The 7,427-nt window shown below is 51.0% G+C and overlaps 1 protein-coding gene across 4 annotated transcripts in view; it reads right to left on the reverse strand.

The window, feature by feature from the left end:
- RASGRP2 (RAS guanyl releasing protein 2) overlaps positions 1 to 3,340 on the reverse strand; it is a 50,146-nt gene extending 46,806 nt beyond the window's left edge. The window contains exon 1 of one of the 4 annotated variants that reach the window (XM_087943694.1): positions 3,320 to 3,340. The gene's annotated coding sequence lies outside the window, so the exon portion shown is untranslated. Of the gene's footprint in view, positions 1 to 2,345; positions 2,487 to 2,761; positions 3,199 to 3,319 lie in introns of those variants that run through there. The other 3 variants (XM_026686031.2, XM_087943695.1, XM_087943693.1) reach the window with 3 other exon arrangements.
- Between the last annotated feature and the right edge of the window lie 4,087 nt (positions 3,341 to 7,427).

Below are 7,427 nucleotides of genomic sequence, written 5' to 3' on the forward strand. Positions count from 1 at the left end.
ACCGTTCAAAGTTACAATGGCACTGAAAAAAGTGACTTGTGACTATGTTTCACACTTTACAACCGTTGCAGCTTCCCCAGGATCATTCATCAAACTTCAGACACTTGCCTGCAGATTCATATTTACAACGGTCGCAGTGTCCCTGGGTCATGTTTTGTAAACCTTCTGATTAGCAAAGCCAGATTCACGTAACCACCACGTGACTAACTTTAAAACTGCAGCAATTCACTTCATATCCATGGTAAGAAAGGTCATAACATGGGGCAAAAACTCACTTAACAACTTGTCTCACTCAGCAACCGAATGTGGGCTCAGCTGTGGTCGTAACCCGAGGACTACCTGTTCTACGCGCAAGGAACATGTGAAAACCGCTGTCCGAACCTGCCTCTCCACCAGTCTGGAGAAAGGGCTGTGCGAAGCTCCCCCTCCTCTTTAGCCATGGAGCTATGCTGTCTGGCCTACACTACAGGGTAGTTGTGAGGACCAAGCAGGTAGAGAGAAGCGCCGTTCCGTTAATCCTTGTTAGTCGTAAATTAATCCAGTTAGCCGTTAAGTAGAGGACTACCTGCGCCTTGCATTTTGGAGACGCATGGACTGTGCCTTTATCAGCCCTGTCTGCAAATGTGTCTTTGGAACGGCCTCCCACAGGACACAACTCGCTTTGGGTTCCAGGGCTCATGAGGACCCACCCCTGGCAAGGCAGGAAAAAGATCCAGGCCACGTGTGGGTTTGTTCCAACCCGGTCTGCTCCCGTCCCACTCCAGCCCCATGCAAGAATTGCCGCCGTCTTTGTATGGCGGAGAAAGATTATTATTAATCTTTTAAAGCAGGCCTTTGTGCTCGGAAATGGTGGGTTACCAGGGAGTTATTTTTAGGCCTGCGTGTGTCGCTTCGGGGGCTCACAACTGCTAGCAAAGAAGCCGATAACCATCCACGACTCCTGCTCTAAACCCACAGCAGGTTCTGCAAAGCAGCCTCACCTTTGCACGCACATGTACAGAAACACACGCACAACTGATGCTCATCCTGTTTGTCCGTGTTGCACTTTAAATGTTCAGCCTTTTTCCTTCCTTCTTTTTTCTTCCCACCGACCCCCCACCCACCCACCCTCCACCCACCCTCCGAGGCCTGGTTGCAAAAGAGCAGCCTTTGAGCTGCCACATTGCAAAGCAGGACTTCCCCACAACCTCTGTGTGAGTGTGTGTGTGTGTGACAGTTGTTGACAGATTGTGTGGCATCAACATTTATCAACACAGGCAGCTGCTCCATGTCCCCAAAAAAGCCCAAGAGGACGCATGGAAGCCATGTGTCCTACCGAACTGGGGAGCAGAGATGCTCTTCGTTGCCCTTTTAAAAAAAAAAAGAAGAAAGAAACCAGCAATCTCGGTTTGTCTGTTTGAAGCCACTTCCCACTGGGGCACGGGGGGCTCCCTTGAGACACATTCTTCTTCCAGGCGCATGGCAGAGATGCAGTCATTTTATACACCGGTCTCCACGCTGCATTGCACATGGTCTGGACACACACACACACACACACACACACACCCTCCCCAGGACACACACCGCCTGGCACATCAGAGCCACACAAATCTTCAACATTCACAATCCGCACAAATAGCCCGGAGAAAGGAGGAGAACCCAACGCCCCCAAATCAGGTCGGCTTCTTCAGCGTTGCACCCTTGGCACAGAAGCACATCTGGGCCTTTGACAGACACACACACACACATCAGGAACAACCTGCCAGGTTTGGAGGGAGGAAGGTGGTTAAGAACCCCCCCCGTTTCTCCTTAACAAAAGCCCGGGGAAAAAATATTCCCCGCTTCCTTTCACACACCCACATGGCTAGAAAAACGTGCGGCTGATGCTGAGATTTTGTTTTCGTTTAAAAGGGGAGAAAGCAGAGAGGGAAAAGGGGGATAAAGAGAATGGTCCTTTTTAGCCCATTTTGCACACCAGGACGCGCTCGGTCCAGCTTCGCTTCTATTTTGGGGGGTGCGGGGGGGTGGGGTTTTTTTGTTTTGTTTTTTGTTTTGCGTTGTCGCCTCTCTTGCATTGGGCTCCAAAGCCGAGGATGCCAGCCAAGACCCTGTCCCCGACGGGTGTGTTCTCACAACCACCCAACCCAGGTCAGGGAAAGGCCAACCGGCAGCAGCAGCGGCTGCCGATCCTGGAAGGCTACGTTAGCCCGACCCGCCTAAGGGAACCGCAGAGGTCGTGGGGAAGCCGAGCCGGGTCATCTCGGGTTCAGGGCCACGGAGAAGGAACCGAGAGAAGCGGCTTCATTGTGGAACCGGGCTGGGTCGGCAAAGCCGCAAAAGCGGAGGTCGCGATCCCGAAATCCTACCGGACGTTGCGCGGGGCAAAGCGAAGAGCCCGCGCCGTCATCCCGAAAGCCGAACTTAGTTTCCTGCTCCGCTCCGGGGAAGGACCGGGTCCGCTGGGGCAGGTCGGCCCTTCTCCTAAAAGCCCCGGTAGGCTGCTCTTTAGCGGGGAGGCGTGCACTCCCCCACCCGGGAGCGCAAGGAGGGGCAGTACTCTGTGCATGCCCAGAGGCTCCCTTCCCCGGTGGGACTCCCTCTCCCTCCCGCTTGCCGCCCTCTCCCCGCGATCCCCTCCTGCGCTTCGAAGCAGCGGGGGGTCCGATCCCTCCATCCCGCCCGTCTCCCCCTCGGGCAATCCGCGCGGCACTCTGTTCACGCCCAGAGGTACCCTCGCCCGCCCCCCACCGCCCCTCTCCCTCTTCCCCGCTGGCTCACTCACCGGCTCCGGGGCGGCTCGCCCTGCGCGCCCGGCTGCCCTTTCGCCCGGCTGCAGCGGAGCCCGGGACACGCAGCCTCGGCTCGCCCGCGGAGACAGGAGAGCGGGGGGGGGAGAGGAGGGGGCGATCCCAGGCGCGTCCCCGCCTCCCCTCGCCTCCCTCGCCCGCCCCCGGCTTGGCCTTGAGTCGCCGCCCGTCGCCCAGCCGGTCGGAGGAGCGGAGAGGAGCGCAGTGCGCAAGGAAAGGGAGGCGGGACCCCCTTAGCGGAGGGAGGGAGGGAGGGAGGGGGAGAGGAGGGGGCGCTGGGGGGGAGAGCGGTACCGTCAGACGCCCCCCCCACACACACTTCCCCGCCTCCTTTCTGCCTCCGGAAAGAGCAAGAGTGCCTCTGGGCGTATGCAGAGCGCTTCCTCTTGTCCGCGCAGGGAGCAGCCGCAGCGATAGAAAAAGGGAGGGGGGCCGCTCCGCGCCCCCAGCAGGCGCCCCCCACGCGGGGAAGGGACCCCACCCAGCAGCAGTTTGGGAAAGTGGGTGTGTTCGAGCCGAGCAACGTTGCTCACCTGGGTTCGTGGACCTCCCTTAAACCCCGGTTAAGGAAAGGTAGGTGCGCACTATAAAACCCAACAACGAGGCTACAAAAGGAGATGCGCGGAGTTTAGCTCAGTGTATAAACACAGAGGATATGTGTTTGTGTGTGTCTGTGTGTGTGAATAAGTGCCCCTCGGAATTATATGATCTCCTGCAGGGCCCGTTGGAATCAAGTCCCTATGTTGTGGTGGCAGAGCATGACCTACTTCACACCGGTGTGCCAAAGCAATGCCATGTCCACCCCACAAACAACCCGGACTTTCGTTTTGCCTAACATGACCTCCTACAAACTTGCCCTTGTTTCTCGCTGCTTCCTCCAAAGTTTAGGGTGTGAGAGTTGGATTCCCACGACCCATGAAAACTTGGGTTGATGAATTAAGCCATTTGCACCAAGGGGTCCTGAAAGGTCCAAAAAGCGCACACACGCTAACACCAGACAAGCATGTGTGAATGTGGCTGCAAGGTTTTGTTTTTTAAAAAACCTGACCTGGTTAGCCATGTTAAATGAAAGCTAGAAACCTCTCTGGGCGTTACTTGGAGATGCTGGAGGAGGAAATGGAGTCACGCCTCTTTCCTTAAAAAGCAAAACAAGGTACCTGTCCTCATGGTTGAAAACATCCAGGTAATGGAGGGATCCTCAACTCCCGCGATATCCTTGTCTGCAGTTGGTGCAAGGGCTTCGCTGTCCCAGGGCAGATGGGTGTGCAACACATTCTCCTTGCCTTCCCTCCGTTGTGGGAGTTTGCGCACCTGGGGTGCGTCTATATTCTTAGGGAATCTGGTTGCCTCCTGTCTCAAATCCTTTTCTTTCTGGGGAAATGTTCTACATATTTGCCAACTGGGGAGGGCTCCATTCGTCATACCTGAATCTCTACCCCGACACAAAAACCCGTAATCTTAATTTCTAATTTTTTTCCTCCCCTCTGCACATCCTCTTCGATGAGTTTCGTGTGTGTGTGTGTGTGTGTGTGTGTGTGTATGAGAGAGGGGACAATACAATACAATGATGCAATAGAGTAGAATAAAAACTTTTATTGTGTACACTAATCAGCATACATTAAAATGAAATTTCATTGCATTCAGCTCTCAAAATATAATCATTATGCATATACCCACATACACACACACACATATGACACAGAAACATCAGAGAGAAAGAGAGAGAGAGAAAGAAAGAAACTCATCAAGGAGGTGCAGAGGGCAGGAAAGAAATTAAGATTAAGGTGGGAGGAGGAAAGATCCAGGTATGATGAATGGAACCGGTGGGGGGGGGGTGTTGTTGCAGCCCCCTCCCCAGTTGGCAAACCGGCACAATGCCCATCCCCGGGGGTCCCATGTGTGCCTTACAATTTGGCATTGCAGGCTGCTCCGGTTGCCATGGCAACTGGCTCAGAGCTGGGAGGGGGCCTAAAAGGCCGGGTCCTAATTCAGCAGCATCTTCCTTCCTGCCAGTCCCAAAACGTCTCCGGCATGACACAGGTGAAGGTGTGTGAGAAACGGTGCCCCTTTGTGCCTTATCTTCTGCATTGGTTCTTCTGGGTCTCCTTCACAAGAGCCAGGTTGGCACCACCTGGATTGGCCTGAGTTTGGGCTCCAAATACAAGGAAGCATCAATGAATCCAAACAACAAACCAAGGCTTATCCCTAGCCGAGATCAGCTGCTTGTGAAAATGCATCTGCCGAATATTTGAGTCTTGCTCAGGTGTGGTACACAACCTTGGCTAAGTTCAGCCCGAACAACCAGCTGAGCCCATAACTCCCCTCCCACAATCACCTTAAATCCCCAAAGACTCCAATTTTAGCTTGTCTTGGTGGCTTAAACCCAGTCACAGTATGCCCCCTTCTGTCAATGGCTGGCATTCCCAGGCTAAATGCAGACTTGCCTCTGAGCATCCACAGAGGGCTTTTTCTACCTGTCGGGCCACGATAGAAGAATGATAGGAGCAGGAAAAGAGTTGGCGCCAAACTCTTTGCCCATCAACAAATCCTTGCACAAATGCTCTTAGTTCCTCCACAACCAGCATCCAGTGCCAAGGCTATTCCCTGGAGTCACCTGAGCATGTGCAGAGTACCTGTTCTTCATTGTCCAAAGCCAAAAAATCAACCTTGCTCAACCAAAGAAGGAAGCACCAGAGTTTGTCTGGGGAGTCTGTTGTTTAGAAGTTTAACTGGTTGCATTAAACGCAAAACAGTTGCAACCTTGTAAAAATGATGCCGCCTACCTGTCAGATTTGTCAGCAGGTGTTATGCAATCCCAGAAAATGGGCTACTCCCCTTATAAAATTGTGCTGTGGGACCCACCCAAATTGTTCTGCTCTGAGTTCATTTCAATCTTTAACCCAAGTTTATTAGTTGCATCCTCTTTGCCTTTCACATTCAAGGCCTACCAAAAAAAAATGACATTCAATTTATTTCCGCTTTAGGGAGCCAAATCAACTCTTTTCTCCGAAATCCTGGGATTTTCTTCTGGGATCTCCATCTGTCCTTCCTTCTCAGCCTCCGAAGATAAGCATTAAAATTGCCTAGGACACATTATTGCCATTTGCAGCCCGAAAGAGTGAAATGTGCTTCCAAAAATCTCTGAGTTTTTTTTTTAAAAAGCAAATAAAAAAAAAATCCTAACCTCAGAGGGATTTTGTGTTAGTTTGTTATAGCCAGAAGAACAAAGTGTTTTTGGGGCAAGAAACTTACAGGAACTTTTAGAAAGGGGTTTAGATACAACCATGATGCAAACCCAGCTGGATCAAATAGCTTTTACGCATTATGCTTGGTTGCGCAGTCAGCCAGATGTTCAGACTGCATTTGGCATTTTTGCCTACCCGCTGAGTCCTTCCCGAGGACCTGGGAGAAGCAGTTGTGGCTGTTGGATGGTGTTAAAAGTCTCATCCCAGGATAGAAGCTTTCCAAGTATAATTGCCATTTGCAATTGCCTGATGGTACATTTGTCTATGTTGATGGTGTTCCAGATGTTTTTGGATTACATCCAAGGTGCCTGTTACTAACGGGACTATCTTTGCTTTCTTTTGCCCCAGTTGTTCTTCTTCCGTTTGCAGGTCTTTGTATTTTGTGATTTTCTCCAGTTCTAAGACCACACCTGGAATACCTGGTCGCCACATTGCAAAAAAAAAAAAAAATGTAAAGACTTTGGAAAGAGGGCAGAGAAGAGCAACGAAGATGATTAGGGAGGATAAAACCTGAAGAACAGTTGCAGGAATTAGGGTATGGCTAACCTAGTGAAAACAAGGGGTGACATGATAGCCGTGTTCCAGTATTTGAGGGGGTCAAATACTTTGTATCTTGCCCCAAAGAAGAGGGGGTCAAATTATTCTCCAAAGCATCAGAAGGCAAGACAAGAAACAATAGATAGAGGCTTATCAAGGAGAGAAGCAACCTAGAACTAAATAAATTTTTCCTAACGGTGAGAACACTAAGTCAGTGGAATGGCTTGCTTTCAGAAGTTGTGGGCCTCAACACTGGAGGCTTTTAAGAAGAGACTGGACAGCCACTTGTCTGGAATGGTATAGACTAGAGTCTCCTGCTTGAGAAGTGGGTTGGACTAGAAGACCTCCAAGGTCCCTTCCAACTCTTCTGTTCATTCTGTTTCTCTTCTGTTGTCCCTAGTACAGGTAGTCCTCAACTTATAACCTAACTGGAAAAATAAAAAGATTTGTTATCTGGATCAATTCCGACAGTCAGCACCCCCTACCCCCACCCCCGTCACGTGAACACACTTCGGACACTCTGCAAAACAGCTGAAGTCACATAAGCATGTTTTACAGTGATTTTACGGTTAAGTTAAAAGAGGTTAAGGGAACTGTGTATGTCTCGTCTAACAACAATAAGGATCAAGGGTGACATGAGAGCGGTCTTCCAATATTTGAGGGGCTGTCACAGAGAAGAGGGGATCAACTTATTTTCCAAAGCACCAGAGGGCAGGACAAGAAACAAGGGATGGAAACTAAGCAAGGAGAGAAGCAACCTGGAATTGGGGATAAATTTCCTGACAGTGAAGACAATTAACCAGTGGAACAGCTGGCCATCATAGGTTGCCAACCCTGGAGGTTTTTAAGAAGAGGCTGG

This window comes from Notechis scutatus, chromosome 14 (genome assembly GCF_049901735.1).
Source record: "Notechis scutatus isolate UNSWTSFEM ecotype Mainland chromosome 14, rNotScu1.2, whole genome shotgun sequence".
Lineage (NCBI taxonomy): Eukaryota > Metazoa > Chordata > Lepidosauria > Squamata > Elapidae > Notechis > Notechis scutatus.